An 18,066-nucleotide genomic window follows, 5' to 3' on the forward strand; every position below is an offset into this window, starting at 1 on the left:
CACTTGCGTCGGTCGTTATGGTCTCCCAATTCGGTAGGAGTAGTGAGCAACAGTTGTTTAAATTCTCTGGGTTCACCCACCACCTTAAGGATTTCCAGACCCTGAGTGGTATGAATATCGGATGATCGAGGCTTCCATCTTTCCATTGGGTCAAGAAGTTGGTCTGGAAAGGTCTCAGATTCCAGTGTGCCCAACGAACTAACGGAATTGTTGATGACATCTGCCCCAGAATCCTCATACATCGTCTGGCAGGCAACACTGAGTTTGGCTGAATTTGTGCCAGTTCTGATATCAGAAAGTTCTGTTTGTCCTGTGGTAAAGCTATAGAGCCTTGAGTCGTTGAAAACAGTGCTCCTAGAAATATCATTTCTTGTGTGGGTGACAATTGACTTTTTTTGAGATTGACTATCCAACCGAATCTTGTTAAGGTTTGTAAGACTATATCTCTGTGGCGCTGTAGACATTCCTTTGACTCTGCTAGTATCAAGATGTCGTCTAAATAGTGTAGAATTCTTATTTCTTGAATCCTCAGAAGAGACACCACCGACAACAGAACCTTTGAGAAGGTCCGCGGAGATGTGGAAAGGCCGAAAGGAAGGCAGCAGAATTGGAGATGGATGTGTCCTACTGCAAATCGAAGGTACTTTTGAAATGAGGGGAGAATTGGAACATGAAAGTATGCGTCCTTTAGATCTATTAAACACATCCAATCCCCAATTCTGACTGCCCTTGCCACTGTTTGCAATCACTCCATTTTGAACTTTGGGAGTCTTATGTGCTTGTTCAAAAGTTTTAAGTCTATGACTGGTCTCCAGTCCCCTGTTTTTTTGCGAACCATAAACAAAGGGGAATAGAATCCTTCGAATTTTTGAGTTGGTGGAACTGGAATAACTGCTCCTTGTGCTATCAATGTAGCTACATACTCTTGGAGAATCTGTCGTTTTTTCAGATCTTTGGGTATAGTAGTCTTGAGTATGTGAGGAAGTCGGGGTTGTGTTCTGAACGACCATCTGTGACCCTGTTTGATAATGTCCAGTATCCAGGGATCTGTGATATTTTCCGCCCAGACTGACGCATAGCGGGCTAACCTGACCCCCACTTGATCCGTCTGGACGGGCCTCATCTCAAAAGGATTTAGTGTTGCTCTCTGCAGGCGTCAAATTCTTCGATTTGTTAGATCTGAAAAAAGTTGATTGAGGCTTTTTCCAATTTTTATTGAAGGTCTTGCCCGGTCTATAGGAACGAGCATCCCTGAATCTTTGAAACGATTGTCTGTTCTGTTGTGTGAAGCGTTGCCTTTGAAATTTTCGATCTTGGGCCAATAGGCCTGATTTGTCCCCCCGTTACTCTGCATATTGCTGAATCCAGTGTCAAACCGAACAGATGTTTACCATCATATGGTATCCTTGTCCACGTAGTTTTCGATGAAGGGTCCGCCGCCCATGCCCTTAGCCATAGGGCTCTTCTAGCCATCACCGAGAATACCATAGATCTACTTGAGCTTTTCACCACATCCAGAGCGACTTCTCCAGCGAATTCTGCCGCCATCTTTAATTGATTAAACGTAAAAGCTATTGACTCTTTACTGGCAACCCTCATTACTGCGTTTTCTGCTTCGAAGATCCATGCTTTCAGGGCTTTGGCAACCGATGTGAATGCAACCGCTGGTCTAGCTTCATCCCCAGACGACAGATATGCTCTTTTTAGGTCAACATCAATTTGGCGATCCAACACATCTCGAAAGTAAGTGGAATCGTCTAACGGTAGGGTCATATTTCTTGCTAGGCGCATGATTGCTGCGTCTACCACCGGACTGGTATCAAGCACAGACTCGTCTCTTTCTGCTAACGGATAAAGTTTGCGCAGTCTATTTTTGGTTTAAGTTTTTTTCACTGTCTTATTCCATTCGTCTGTTATAATCTCTTTAATTTCATCCATAAACGGGAAAAATGAATGATCTTTATCTAGCTGTTTATAATATCTTTTTTTCTTTGGCTTATCACTATCTTCTGGATCTTCCCATTTGATCGCTTCTTTGACCTGAGCGATAAATGACGGGATTAAGGAAAAATCAAAGGCATAATCCTGTTCCTTAGATTCTTCAGAGCTTAAATCTTCTACAGATTCTTTAGATGATTTCTGATTCGTAGTACTAGGATGATCTGTCTGTTGCACACTAATTCTGACATAGTATCTTCTTTAACTATTTGTTTAATCACTGTCGAAAAATCTTGCGATATCCCTGATATGTCGTAATAGCAGTTTCTACACACCAATTTATCTGGTAATTTAACGTCACCGCATAACCAGCACTGCTCTTCTGAGGGTCTGTTTTTTTATCTTGCTTGTAAGCAGAGGCAGAAGTTTGCCCTTGATTAGAAGAGGATTGATGCTTTGAATGTTTTCCCCCTGATTATGGTGATACTCCTCTTCATTATATCCTCTGGAGGATGAATGTTTATGGCTGTAGGAAGAGATCAAAAGATCAAATGAGTGTATGATCTTTGGATCCAGCAATAATACCTCATTAAATACTCACCCCCCTTACCTAGAAGCTTTTTTGTGTTCTCTTTTGGACTTCCCCATGGTTAGATAGTTGCTGCAAGCAGGGCCGGCCCAAGACTTTTTGCCGCCTGAGGCAAATTTTTTAAAAAAAAATTGCCACCGCCGCCCCTCCCCCCCCTCCCTCGGGGGGGACCGCTCTGGGGGGCCGCCGAGCTGGAGGGGTAGCTGGCAGGACGGGGGTATTGGGCCAGCGGCGGGGAGGGGGGTCGGACCCCCCCCTCCCTCGCCTGGGTCCCCCGTCCTCCGCTCCCCTCCAGCCTAAATAGACGCAGCCGTATATGTAAGAGGAACGGGCGGGGAGGACACTCACCTCCTCCTCGCTCCAGCGTGCGCTCCACTGACATCACTTCCTGCAACGCTGCAGGAAGTGATGTCAGTGGAACGCACGCTGGGAAGAGGTGAGTGTCCTCCCCGCCCGTTCCTCTTACATATACGGCTGCGTCTATTTAGGCTGGAGGGGAGCGGAGGACGGGGGACCCAGGCGAGGGAGGGGGGGGTCCGACCCCCCTCCCCGCCGCTGGCCCAATACCCCCGTCCTGCCAGCTACCCCTCCAGCTCGGCGGGCCGGCTCCCCGCACCCACGGACGGGCGGGTGCCGCCCCTGGAAATTTGCCGCCTGAGGCAAAAGTTTCACCCCGCCTCATGAGCGGGCCGGCCCTGGCTGCAAGGTAAAATGCAGGCTATCAGTAAACCCAGTCTATGCTACAGCATGTCTATGCAAACAATTGTTATGAATGTATGATGCGGAGGGAAAAAACACTACCTTGCGGCAAGAGTGATGGTTGACCAGTCTCGGTAGAGGAAGGAGCAGGAGACGCCCGGAGCCCTCCGCCGTCCAACATGCTGATCAGCAGCAAGCGGGGACTGGTTTCCTTGACGTCCCTTATGACGTCCGTTCTGTGCCCATATTCAAGATGGCCGCCGCTCCCGAAAAATGGGCAGACAAACCAGGAGCGGCGGAACTTCCGCAATGACGCGTCACTCAGCCACCTCGCCTGGACTAGGCGCATGCGCAATACGAATCTTGCAGCTGGAATGGCGATTTTGCCCATAATCTACAGGTAAAGTCAATAAAACATAAATCCATAACTGTATGCCTTCAGAGCAGATAGACCTTCTCCACAGCGCTTGCTAGGAGATAAGGATATTAGTCCACGCCCAGGGCTACCATAGAGGCAAAGGAGGCAGCTGCCCCAGGGCCCCAGAGCTTGTAGGGGCCCCCAGTGGCTACAAGAGGAAAAAAAAATTCAAATCGGCCTTATAGTTTTTGAGAAAATCGATTTTAAAATTTCAAAGGAAAAAAAAAATACACATTTAAAAACCTGCCGACTTTTATGGTTAATAGCAAATCCACCTTAAATGTTAGAAACCCTAAATTTGCAGGATATGTTAAGGAGATCATTAGGAATAAGAGGAAAAAAACTATTTTTCAAAAAGACCTTATAGTGTTTGAGAAAATCGATTTTAAAGTTTTGAAGGAAAAAAGTATACTTTTAAATGCGGTAAATGTCACTTTTAGTAGCTAACCTAACGGTAGTGTAATTTTACATGCATCAAACGAAAGCGCAATAAATTTCCTGACGGGGTTTCCAGGAGGTCTATGCACAGCCGCAGCGCTTTGGCCAGGGATCGCTATACAACCGCAATATGGCTGTATGAAGATCCCTGGCACTTTTTCCTATTTTCCCAATTTTTTTTTTGTTTAGAGTGTGGGAATTAAAAAAAAAAAAATGATGTGGGGTCCCCCATTCTGAAACTTTTTAACCCCTTGTCCCCCATGCAGGCTGGGATAGCCAGAATGTGGAGCTCTGACCGATTGGGGCTTCACACCCTGACTATACCAGCTGCAAAAAAGGTCCCCTAATGCCGATTTTTGTTCCGTGGTATATGTTGGGGGGGGGGGGGGGGCGGTTTATTTTGCCCTGGGGCCCCATTGTTGCTTAAACCGGCCCTGTCCACGCCAAATAAAGCCATCTTATTAAGATGCTGGAATAGGCTGCATGGAGAACACATAAGAGCAGGCTCCTGACCTCTTTGGAGCATTTAGCTACCTGAGGCTCAGGACTACGATCAGGGGAGGTAAGAACCTGATCAGATCCGCAAAAAATCGCGCGGAGGTAAGGGAAAAACTTGTCAATATAACAGTCCTATCCGGCGGTGAGGACAAAAAAAGGAATATGGAGTAAGGGACGGAGTAGCTTTTATTCAAATGTGGTCCTATCAGGCAGTTGTAGGCGGAGAACTGCCCATCTGTATGCTGCCATGGAGATATCAGGGAAATTTGCGGTAAAGCACATGACAATGCGGCAAATGCAAATTGGGAAAAACGCAGTTCACATACAAATCCTGCCATGTGTGAAGGTGGCCTTAGTTAGCATTGAAAAATACATATTTAGGCCCAGTGCACACCAAAAACCTCTAGCAGATCTGCAAAACGCTAGAAGTTTTTGAAGCAGATTTCAGAGCGATTCATGTTAGGGCCCATTCACACCTGAGCGGGAATCGCGCAATTCCCGCTCATGGCAAACCGCTACACATTGTAGCAAATGGCATTAACCGCATACGCGTTGCATGCAGCGGTTTGCCGGCGATTAGCGTTTTGCTTGCAAAGCACGCTAATCGCGATTGCTCCAAAACCGCCGCAGTGTCCAGTGATTTTTCCGTGTTAATCACGGGAAAATCACTCCCGCAAAACGCCGGCGGTAACCGCCATCGCTCTGCGATTGCAAGTGTGAACGGGCCCTTAGAGAGGTTTTCTAAACATGTCTAGCATTTTTTGGAGCGTTTTTGTGTAGATGGCAGGAGCATCAAAGGGTAGAGGGAGACATCTGTAGCAACCAGATGTATATCACACAATCCTGAAGGCCGGGAAACAAATCAATGTGGCTGCTAATCCCTTTGATGCTCCTGCCATGTATTTTTTCCAGGATTAATAGACAGCACTCTGTGCATTGGGCCTGACGAAGGTGTGACGGATATTGCGAAAGTCGTGCGCGTAAACGCCAGCGATTTTCGCAATAGTCGTGCGCAGTCCCTGTCAGTCTTGGGTAAATGCACAATAGATGTCAATTTCCCTCTCTCTTACTGAGTACAGTAACCTCCCCCACATCCTGTGTCAGGAAAGAATTTCACAAGTAGCCAGACCACCTGGGGAGCAGCATTTGGTACATAGCTCATCTTTCCCCAAAAGGAAAACCAGCTCAAACTGGTTGAGATTCAAAATTTCCCTCCAAGCGTATAGCTTCACACAAAGGGAACGTTAACTTATTAATAATTCAAAATAGGTTTGTCACAGCAAGACCAAAATTACATTTCCTGATACCTAGGAAACAGGTCTATAATTCACATGAATTATCCTTCTCTAGCTATCAGGAATCAATTGAGAAACCGCTTTATCCGGCATGCGTAGAGCAAATTCGTTAGACTAGGCGTGTATAGTCTCATTTAATACAGAGTCGCATGCTGCTTATGAATATGGTCTCGGATCTGCGATGCACCCATCTGGGGCGGAATTACACAAATTATTAATAATTGGTACATTCCTTGCTCCAAGTCTGTGGGTGGTAACCTGACTTGCCAGGAGGTAACCCTGCCTCCAACACACCTACTTTCCAGGTAGTGACCGCCCCAAAACTCTGGTCAGTAAAAAGCGTTTGCAAGGAACTCCACCCAGTTCTTCAATTTACATCGACTAGGGAAGTCCAGACATGTGCTCACGGAAGAACCGGGCGCATGTTGTGTACAAAGGACTTTTAAGCTGAATGCCTACGTTTAAACTGGACTATTTTCTTCATGATTCAAATGGACTGCTCAGCTAACTAAGTAAGAACTTTCTGTTTTATTCCTTTTATTTTTAAGCTCTGTGTTTTATATGTTAATAGGTGTATATAACTGTATGTAATGCATTTGTGTTATTAAACGTTTAAAAATCGTTTAGCGGTTATGACCTGTTGCTGAACATACACAATCGTACCTATTCTCCTGAACTCGCTACCCTGTGTTTAATAGAAGTATACACCTTTATAACCCGTATGCGAGAACCCGGCCCAGACATAACGATCTGGCCCAGATTCTTGCATACTGCTAGGGGTTACTAAAGTGTTCTCGAAGTCCTAGTAAAATTACAGTAGCGGGCTGTGTAACTCGCTTGGTGGCAGATCTTTGAATTGTATATGTGGGTGGAGTGATTCGGTTGGTATCAGAACGCTCCCTTCGCGAGTCAGTTCATCAAATTGCGAATGCGGGTTACCCTTCGTGATGAACAAATGACCGTGTAAGAGGATTTCTGACGCTGATCGATTTACCCCACCCGCAGACCGGCTCGCGGTCTGTGACATTTGTTTGGCAGCTTTTTGGGATTTGTGTATGTTCAGAACATCAACGGCAACGTTATTTGATTAACCTGCCAGAACAGATCAAAAATCTGTGGTCGATAACCGGTGCATTACCATTTATATAGACTAAACGTGTAGCACAGAGTTCCCCCCCCAATCTCTTTTCCTATCCTATCTTTTATTTGGCAAAAATGGCTGCAGCAAGATACAAGAAAATGTCAGTGGCAGACCTAGTAAACTTGTGTGAGGAAAAAGGCATTGTGACTTATAGAAAAAAGAAATCGCAATTGATTGAGGACTTGTTGCGACTGAATACCCAGCCGGAGCAGATGCTGGGAGAGCACACTCCTGGTTCAGACGGTGCTGTAACTGGGGCAGAGGAAAGTGAGCGGTTGGAGCAAAGCAACCCACTTCCAGACCCAGAGGAAAACGGTACCGCGTCTGAACCGGTCGCTGTAACTGCTGAGGAGCATGGTGGCCGGCAGGAGCCCGCCCATGCCAACCGTTCCTGTGTTCCTGAGGCTGGAATGCAGCATGCTTTACAAAGACTGGCGGATACAAATCCTGAGCTGTACATGCAGATTGTCAGAGAAAATGCTGACCGCTCAGAACGCCAGGCGGAACGGGAATCCTCAGAACGCCGGGAGCAGGCAGAAAGGGAAGCGGCAGAGCGCCGGTGGCTTGCTGAGAGAGAAGCGGAAAGAGAGGAGAGAGCAGCCGCACGCAGACATGACCTTGAAATGGCCAACCTGCGAGCGCAAGGCCAAAATCCCTCGCAAAGTGCTCCGGAACCCCGGCCCACAGCAGGCCCGTTTGGGACTCCAAAATTTAAGTTCCCAGAAATGGAGAAGGGAACTGACCCGGACACTTATTTACACTCATTTGAAAAGACTTGTCGTCAGCATCATCTGCCCCAGGAGCAGTGGGCGAGATATCTGACACCCAACTTGCGGGACAAAGCGCTTGAGGCGTTTGTGGACTTACCCGCTGACAAGGACAATGACTATGAGGCGATAAAAGCTGCAATTATCGCCAAATACCAGCTGACCCCAGAGGTCTATCGCAAAAAGTTTCGCTCCCTGCAGAAAGGCCACACCGACTCTTACACCGACCTGGAGAGTCGCCTGCTGACCGTGTTCCGGCAGTGGTCGCGGGGCCTCAAAAAAGACTCTCACCAAGGTCTGGAGGACCTCATCGTACAGGAGCAGTTGCTGAACTGCTGCACTCCAGATGTTCGGCAGTTTGTCTTGGAGCGGAAGCCTGAATCCGCCAAAGCTGCCGCAGAACTTGCAGACACTTTTGTGGCCACCCGTGTGCCGGACAGCCGCAAACCTCCAGTCCCGAGCTGGAGAGGGGGGAGACCTATGCAACCCAGCTCTCCTCCCCCTGCGAACCGTGGGAACCGGGTCCCACAGCCACAGAGGCCGGGGGCTACACCTGCTGCTCATTCGTCAGATGCGACCTATGTTCCCAAGTGCTACCAGTGTGGGGATCGAGGACACCTCAAGTCCGCCTGTCCAAAGGCAAAGATGACAGCGCCAGGGCCCAGTCAGAGGCTGCCTAGCAACCCCTTTTCCTCCCCATCGGCTCTGGTTGTTGGCCAGGAGGGCACCCATCGCAGCTCCGATAACCATCAGCTTGTACGGGTGAACGACCAGATTGTCACTGGCCTCCGAGATACCGGCGCCGACATCACCTTGATTCGTTCCCACCTTGTTGCGGAAAAGGACATTATCCCTGATAAGCACCTCACCCTCACAGGAGTGGGGGGCACCCTTTCCCACATTGCCCAGGCTCGTGTGGAGATTGATTGGGGTGTAGGCCCCCAAGAGAAAGTAGTCGGCATCTGGGATAATATCCCTGTTCCCGTGTTGCTGGGAACTGACCTGGGCAGGTTAGTGTCGTATTATGAGCCTGCCGCCAGCCAACAGGAAACCCCTGCCAACCCTCAGGTACTGTGCACCCTGGGGACTGAACGGGAGAGGGGAGGGGATGTGGTAGTACCTTCTACAGAGGTACTGGGTTTGAGTGTACAGCCATCCAATCCTGGCTTTTCTACTACAGAACTTGGCAATGATGCTCTCAATATATGTGTAACTAATGTAAATGATGACAATGATGGTGATATTGATGTTATACCTGTGTTAGCAGTGACTCGCAGCAGCACTGCTAAGCGCCTGAGCTCGGAGCAAGCAGGAGGCGCTGCAGCCCCCCCTCCTTGCTCCAACCCCAGGGATAGCACCCCTCAACAGCTGGTCACCTATACCACAGGCCAGCTGGCTGAGACTAACGGTTTTGTTCAGGCACTGAGGGACGATCCCAGTCTGGAGTCGCTCAGAAGGCAGGCCTCTGAGCCACTCGCAGACGGTGCCAGTTTTAAAGTGTACTGGGAAGGTGGGAAGCTGTATAGTGAACCGATACAGCCCACCACAGAGGAGACAGGCCTGGATGCCAAGTGGCTTGTGGTACCAAGGGCCTACCGAGGGCATGTGCTGAAAGCTGCACATGACATTCCCCTGGCAGGACACTTAGGGATCCACAAAACATTTGATCGCATTCAACGGCATTTCTACTGGCCTGGAGTTCGGTCAGATGTGACTAATTATTGCCGGTCATGTGCGGTGTGCCAGAAGGTTAAGAAGGGAAGAACCTGCAGGGCTCCTCTTTGTCCGCTGCCAGTCATTGGTGAACCCTTCCAGAGGGTGGCAGTTGACATAATAGGACCCCTGCCCATTCCAAGCAGCTCTGGGAAAAAATACATCTTGACGGTGGTGGATTATGCCACCCGCTACCCAGAGGCTGCCGCACTCTCCTCCCTAAGGGCAGACAAAGTGGCAGATGCGCTACTCGGCATTTTTTCACGAGTAGGCTTCCCTGCTGAGATGCTCTCAGACCAGGGACCACAATTCATGTCTGACCTTATGGGGGCCCTCTGTACGAAAATCCAGATGACGCACATCGTCTCCAGCCCCTACCATCCGCAGACCAACGGCCTCTGCGAGCGATTCAACGGGACGCTGAAGCAGATGCTTTCAACGTTCGTCGAGTCGCAAGGGGGGGACTGGGAGCGATATTTGCCTCACCTGTTATTTGCGTACCGAGAGGTGCCACAGGAGTCCACAGGGTTCTCACCCTTTGAACTCCTGTACGGAAGGAATGTCAGAGGTCCCTTGAAGCTGATCCGGGAGACGTGGGAAGGAAAAGGTGACCCCACCGACTCGTCCGTGATTGATTATGTCCTTAAATTCAGGGACAAAATGGAATCACTCATGGAGGTGGTAACTGAAAACATGGCCCGGGCACAGGCCAATCAAAAAATGTGGTATGACCGCAATGCCAGAGATCGAGCATATGAGGTAAATGACAAAGTGTATGCGTTACTCCCAGTAAAGCATAATAAGCTGCACGCCGCATGGGAGGGACCGTACACTGTAGTGAAGCGGGTGACCCCTGTTACATATCTAGTGAACATGGGAGGTAGAAGGCAAAAAAGCTTCCACGTGAACATGTTGAAGGCCCACAGAGACAGAACGCAGTATGCTTTGCCAGTGTGTAGCCAGCTGGAACCAGGAGAGACAGATCCCCTTTTAGATTTACTGGCCGACACACGGGGGTTCGAAGGTGGGGTCAATGTCAACCCCCAACTCACCCCCTCACAGGAAGCGCAGCTGCAAGAGGTGTTAGGAAGGCATGGCCAGACGTTCACCAGTACCCCCGGGCGAACCAATCTCGCTGTTCACAGAGTAGACACAGGAGCCCATTCGCCCCTCCGGCAATCTGCCTATCGCATCTCTCCTGAGGTACAGGCAGATATGAAGAGAGAGATAGAGGAGATGTTAGAGTTAGGGGTGATTCAGAAATCCTGCAGTGCATGGGCCGCCCCAGTTGTCCTTGTCCCCAAAAAGGACAAGACAACTCGGTTCTGCGTGGATTACCGGAGGCTAAATGCCATCACCACCACTGACGCCTACCCCATGCCTCGCATCGATGAATTGTTGGATAAGCTGGCTGCCGCAAGCTATCTAACAATCATGGACCTGAGCCGGGGGTATTGGCAAATTCCTCTTGCACCCGAAGCGCGAGAAAAATCGGCATTTGTCACGCCATTCGGCCTCTTCGAGTTCACGGTGATGCCGTTTGGCATGAAAAATGCGCCTGCCACGTTTCAGCGGGCTGTAAACGACCTGCTGGCAGGGATGCAAGACTTTGCCGTAGCCTACCTGGACGATATTGCCGTGTTCAGCACCACCTGGGATGAACATCTCAATCACTTGTCGCAGGTTCTAGAGAGGCTGTCCTCTGCCAATTTGACAGTTAAACCAAGTAAGTGCCAAGTTGGCATGACAGAGGTACAGTATTTAGGACACCGGGTGGGAGGCAACACCCTGAGACCTGACATTGGGAAGGTTGACGCCATCCTAGCATGGCCTCGGCCTATCACCAAGAAGCAGGTCCAGGCCTTTCTAGGCACAGCAGGCTACTATAGGAAGTTTGTCCCAGCCTACAGTACCCTGGCCAAGCCCCTGACTGATGCCACTAGTAAAAAGCACCCCAAGATAGTCAGTTGGACCCCGGAGTGTGAGGCCGCTTTTCAGGCCTTGAAGCAGGCGCTAGTCAGCGCTCCTGTGCTTCAAGCCCCGGACTTCAGACGTCGGTTCCTGGTGCAAACCGACGCCTCTGACTACGGACTCGGGGCAGTTCTCAGCCAGGTAGACGAGAAGGGCGGGGAACACCCTATCCTCTACCTGAGCAGGAAGCTGCTTCCCCGAGAGGTAGCGTATTCAACCACCGAGAAAGAGTGCTTGGCGATTGTATGGGCCCTACATAAACTACAATCGTACCTGTACGGTCGCTCTTTCACGATCATCACGGATCACAACCCCCTTACCTGGCTGAATCGTGCTGCTGGAACCAATGGCAAACTCATGCGTTGGAGTCTGTCCCTGCAGCAGTATGACTTCACAATCCAGCATAAGGCGGGGAGTCGGCACCAGAATGCCGATGGTCTGTCGCGCTGCGGAGAACCCGTTCAGTAGCTACGCGGCACGTAGAGCGGGTCATGCAGACCCACTCTGTGCGTCCGTCTGGTAGGGGAGAGATGTGACGGATATTGCGAAAGTCGTGCGCGTAAACGCCAGCGATTTTCGCAATAGTCGTGCGCAGTCCCTGTCAGTCTTGGGTAAATGCACAATAGATGTCAATTTCCCTCTCTCTTACTGAGTACAGTAACCTCCCCCACATCCTGTGTCAGGAAAGAATTTCACAAGTAGCCAGACCACCTGGGGAGCAGCATTTGGTACATAGCTCATCTTTCCCCAAAAGGAAAACCAGCTCAAACTGGTTGAGATTCAAAATTTCCCTCCAAGCGTATAGCTTCACACAAAGGGAACGTTAACTTATTAATAATTCAAAATAGGTTTGTCACAGCAAGACCAAAATTACATTTCCTGATACCTAGGAAACAGGTCTATAATTCACATGAATTATCCTTCTCTAGCTATCAGGAATCAATTGAGAAACCGCTTTATCCGGCATGCGTAGAGCAAATTCGTTAGACTAGGCGTGTATAGTCTCATTTAATACAGAGTCGCATGCTGCTTATGAATATGGTCTCGGATCTGCGATGCACCCATCTGGGGCGGAATTACACAAATTATTAATAATTGGTACATTCCTTGCTCCAAGTCTGTGGGTGGTAACCTGACTTGCCAGGAGGTAACCCTGCCTCCAACACACCTACTTTCCAGGTAGTGACCGCCCCAAAACTCTGGTCAGTAAAAAGCGTTTGCAAGGAACTCCACCCAGTTCTTCAATTTACATCGACTAGGGAAGTCCAGACATGTGCTCACGGAAGAACCGGGCGCATGTTGTGTACAAAGGACTTTTAAGCTGAATGCCTACGTTTAAACTGGACTATTTTCTTCATGATTCAAATGGACTGCTCAGCTAACTAAGTAAGAACTTTCTGTTTTATTCCTTTTATTTTTAAGCTCTGTGTTTTATATGTTAATAGGTGTATATAACTGTATGTAATGCATTTGTGTTATTAAACGTTTAAAAATCGTTTAGCGGTTATGACCTGTTGCTGAACATACACAATCGTACCTATTCTCCTGAACTCGCTACCCTGTGTTTAATAGAAGTATACACCTTTATAACCCGTATGCGAGAACCCGGCCCAGACATAACGATCTGGCCCAGATTCTTGCATACTGCTAGGGGTTACTAAAGTGTTCTCGAAGTCCTAGTAAAATTACAGTAGCGGGCTGTGTAACTCGCTTGGTGGCAGATCTTTGAATTGTATATGTGTGTGGAGTGATTCGGTTGGTATCAGAACGCTCCCTTCGCGAGTCAGTTCATCAAATTGCGAATGCGGGTTACCCTTCGTGATGAACAAATGACCGTGTAAGAGGATTTCTGACGCTGATCGATTTACCCCACCCGCAGACCGGCTCGCGGTCTGTGACAGAAGGGCTTTGTGTCGTTGCCTCATTCAATTGCACTAGTCCTTTTTTGCTGTTATACTCCTATTATGGAAGATCCTGTATAAGGAGCCTCTTACAGAGAGATTTTTATGGAGCATTGTTGTGTTTTTGTGTCAATAAAGTATTTTTGATATTTTTGTACCAGAAGTCTGTGCAATAATTGTTTATCGTCCTTTCTATCTACACAAGTCTCACCAGAGGCAGACACACACAAAAATTTCCACACCGCTGAGCCCTGGGGCACTTTGGTGGTGGTCACCAAATGAGTGTTAAGTGGGGTGCCAGAATCAGAGCAGGAGGAGGAAGATATGTCACGTTTCCATGCGGAAGCTGAGAAAGATGAGGTGTTCTGTGTTAAATAGTCAACTATGTCCTGACAATCTTGGGAGTTGTTCTTCTGAACACTGTACTTTGGTCAAGGGCCTCACGAAATCACGACAGCGCGACCTCGAACAGACCTGCTAGGTGGCCTGCCTCTGCCTTTTGTTTTGTCCATATTGGGGGGGATGAAGTGAAACGTATGCACTGACTTGACTAATACAATGGGCAGTCACACAGGTGCAGTTAACAGGTATGCACGGAGTGGTATATCACACTGCGTGCACTCACGTAGGTAGGTGGGTGAACTGATTGAACACAACAGGTAGGTATATGCAATGATGAGGTGATTGCACTGAACACAACAGGTAGGTATACGCAGTGATGGGTATTACAATGTGCACCTTTCACACACAGACAGGTAGTGGACAGGCACAGTGACACTGCGTGCGCTCAGCTCACGTAGGCAGGGATGATCAAATCCGATCCAGATGCTATTCGGATAATAGCTATCCGGATTTCTCCCAGTAATGCTTTTGCGGCCTGGGCGGTGGGTTTTATCTTACCTATCATGACGTCTTCTTCGTCCGTCCCTCGGTGCCTCCCACAATGCGCTCCAGTCCAGCGTCACGTAACTAAAAACACTTCTTCCTTCCGGGTTGAATGAGGAAGTGTATAGTCACGTGACGCTGGATTGGAGCGCATTGTGGGAGGCACCGAGGGACGGACGAAGAAGACGTCATGATAGGTAAGATTAACCCCCCCGCCCAGGCCGCAAAGCTTTACTGGGAGAAATCTGGATAGCTATTAACCGAATAGTATCCGATTCTGATTTGATCATCCCTGCACGTAGGTAGGTGGGTGCACTGTGAACAACAGGTAGGTAAGTATATGCAGTAATGGGTATACACAATGTGCACCTGTCACACACAGGTAGTCACTGAATGTGCTGGGCCTGGCAGTGGCACATACAGTATGAATTAGCAAGGCTGTTTTTGCAACACAAGTGTCAGTGGGACACACAAAAAAAAATAGATCACAAGCACAAGATTAGCTCTCAAAAGAGCTGTTGTGGGGTGCTATCTTAGCAATAACAATCAGCCAGGAGCAAGCAAACAAGCCTACAAGAGCTTAACTAATCTTTCCCTATGAGAGTCTGCAGCAGCTGTCCCTTCACTAATTACTGCAGGCACACGAGTGAGTATAATGGCCTTTTGTGCCTGCCTTTTATAAGGGAGAGTGGCTCCAGGAGGGAGTGTAGCCTGATTGGCTACATTGTGCCTGCTGACTGTGATGTAGAGGGTCAAAGTTGACCCTAATGGTGCATTATGGGGCCGAACCGAACTTCCGGAAAAGTTTTCGTTCGCTAGCAAACGCGAACCACCAAAGTTCCCGCTCGCCGCCGAACCGTTCGGGCCATCTCTATTCTTAGCTTCTCATTGACTGTCTGTTACCGATCTGTTTGACCCCACAAGGTACAATAGGACTGTTCTGCTTTTGTTCTCACTTGGCTGCGTTTGTTACGTAAAAGGCATCATTACCACATTCTGAATAAATAGGAAGAATTAATTTGTAATATTTAAAATAAATATAAAAAAGTGATAAAATATTTTTTGTAGACATAAATCAATTATTCTGCCGATGTAATTAGAAATAAGAAAGACAATTATGTTAATAATAATAATATTAATAATGCAAATGTGCAGTAAAAGGCTTTATACCAAAGATTACTGTAGATCACGATATGGTTCTGTAAAATGTGCATAAATGCATTTATTAAATATAATGTAGTACTAAACAACCAATAGAAGTAGATAAATATTTGAAAGAAAGAATACATTGAATGGAAGGTCAGATTCTTAGAATCGATATGTTTTTCACAAGAAGAATAGTGGAGAGATTATTATACTCGAAGCCTCAATCAAGCATTATTAGCAGCACTCAGATGGAGAGATGTTTGCAGGTATTGTGCACTGCTCTTATATAATATTGTGATCTTGTTCTTTTTTTTTTCCTGAGCTATTACCGGAGAGTAGAACGCGTACAGTGCCCTTTCTTTTAAACAAAGAGAGACATTTCTACAGGCTGTATTGATTCCACAAAAAAAAAAAAAAAGACATTTCGAGGAAAAAAAGTGACCATAGCCCCCTCTGGGAAACGATAAATAATACTCATTCCGTAACAAAGAGAGTTATGTAAAAAGTACAACTAATCGGCGTTCTAATGTACATAATGCACTAAACGCTAGCCGTAGGCAGCACTTGATGCGTATCTCCACATCTACCATATTTTTAGTTGTTGATGTTCAGAGTGGCCTTGTCATTGAATCATATCATTTGAATGCAAGTGAATAAAAAAAACCTAAACAATTAAAAAATTCTGTATTCATAAACCTATTACTGCCAGTTCGTAAATTACCGTATATACTCGAGTATAAGCCGAGTTTTTGAGGCAAAAAAAGTGGCCCAAAAGTGGGGGTCTCGGCCTATACTTGAGTCGCTCGTCAGTGGTGTCCCCCTCATGCAGCCCCCACTGTAATTGATACCGCAAACAAACAGAAAAAGCTATGCGCTGACCGGCGGCTACTTAACCTACATGTGGGCATTGCAGCAGGCACATTTGTTGGCCGTGTCACCCCCCCCCGCCAGCGTGCCGCTAGACAACAATGTCTCCCAGCAATGAGGTGTCCCTCGTTCCCCTCCCGAAGTGTCTGTAGTGATATGCAAAGCAGTGCGGCTTAATTTCCTCACCGCCCATCTACGCCCGCTGACAGGTGTCCTCTGTAATCTACGTTCGGCAGCTCTGAGGTGTCCCCCGCCCCCCCCTCCTTGAGTGTGTCCGTAGTAATATGGAAAGCGTGCGGCTTCATTTGCTTTCCGCCGATCCACAGCCGCTGCCGGGTCTCCTCAGTAAGCTACGTTCACAGCAGTCTTGTTGCTATGACGCCATCTAGTGAGGCCTCGCATCACGTGAGTCACTGCACAGATCGATAATAACGAGACTGCTATGGACTGAGGAGATGCAGCGGTGGATCGGCGGAAAGCAAAACAAGCCACTCTGCTTTGCATAATACTATGGACACACTCGAGGGGGAACAGGGGACAACTCAGACCTGTCAGACGTAGGTTACAGAGGAGACCCGGCGGCGGCCATGGATCGGCGGTAAGCTGCACCACGTTCCTAATCACTATGGACACACGTGGGGGGACACCTCAGAGCTGCCAGACATTCTTGTCTGGCAGCGCACTAGGGGGTAACACGGCCACCATTTGTCGTGTAAAAATGTGCGCATAACGTATTTCATCCGCAAACTCCAGTGTTTGTCACCACCTGATCTACTGACCACAATGCAATCCCCAGGATTGAATCAGTTCTGCTAGGAGTGGGCACATCTTTTTTCCATATACAGGAGATTAGTGTTTGCAGTATATCTGCTTATCTACACAGCTGTATGCATTAAAGAGAGACAGTCAGTTCCGAGTCTGTGATGGTCTGAATTTTCTTTCTGAAATGAATCTTAACAAGGTCCCTAGTATCATTTCCACCTGCACCGCTCCTACATTCCCCCCCCCCCCCCCCCGGCTTATATTCGAGTCAATCATTTTTCCCAATGATTTTAGGTAAAAGTTGGGGGGTCGGCTTATACTCGGGTCGGCTTATACTCGAGTATATACAGTACTCAAAAACATTATTAATATTAATAATAATAATTAGTTATACAGATTTAATACATAAGTACATACATTATTATACATTAATAATGTAGCCTAATTAGATGCAACAGCCATGGACAGTCTCTATTTAATTCACTTTTTCTCCTGGGTGATAATTTTCATACCTTATCAATAAAATGCCTTTCTACGGCCTCCAGCAAGCAATATTACTCACAATAATTATGATAAAATATTTTCACCTACTTTTCAGTTGCAAAATGCGGAAAAGTTATTTTAAAGGGAACATGAAAAATGACCTCCTAGGAGAAAACCCAGGAGTAGGGATGCTTTTTCAGATTTCACAGAATTGAAATTTCAGATTGGAAATTGGAAAATGGGAATCAGATATTCTTGGAAATATTGCATTACCTCAACTTATTAATTTTAGCCGAATCACAGAACTCGGAAGCATTGGACCAATCAGAGAGTGTAGAGTCAACTCAGAAGTATTTGGGCAACCAGACAATGCAAACAGATTTCCCAAAAAAGACTCCTCAGAAATCGGAAAACAGAGATCAGAAATCCGCAGAAATGGTAAATTTGCATTGGCGGTAATCAGCATTTCGAACCATCCCTACTCAGGAGAAACATGTTATTGAATAAGGGCCTTTGTGAGTAATTATCTTGTTACACTGACATTTGTTGAGAGAC

The sequence above is a fragment of the Hyperolius riggenbachi genome, chromosome 8, assembly GCF_040937935.1.
Source record: "Hyperolius riggenbachi isolate aHypRig1 chromosome 8, aHypRig1.pri, whole genome shotgun sequence".
In the NCBI taxonomy this organism is placed as follows: domain Eukaryota; kingdom Metazoa; phylum Chordata; class Amphibia; order Anura; family Hyperoliidae; genus Hyperolius; species Hyperolius riggenbachi.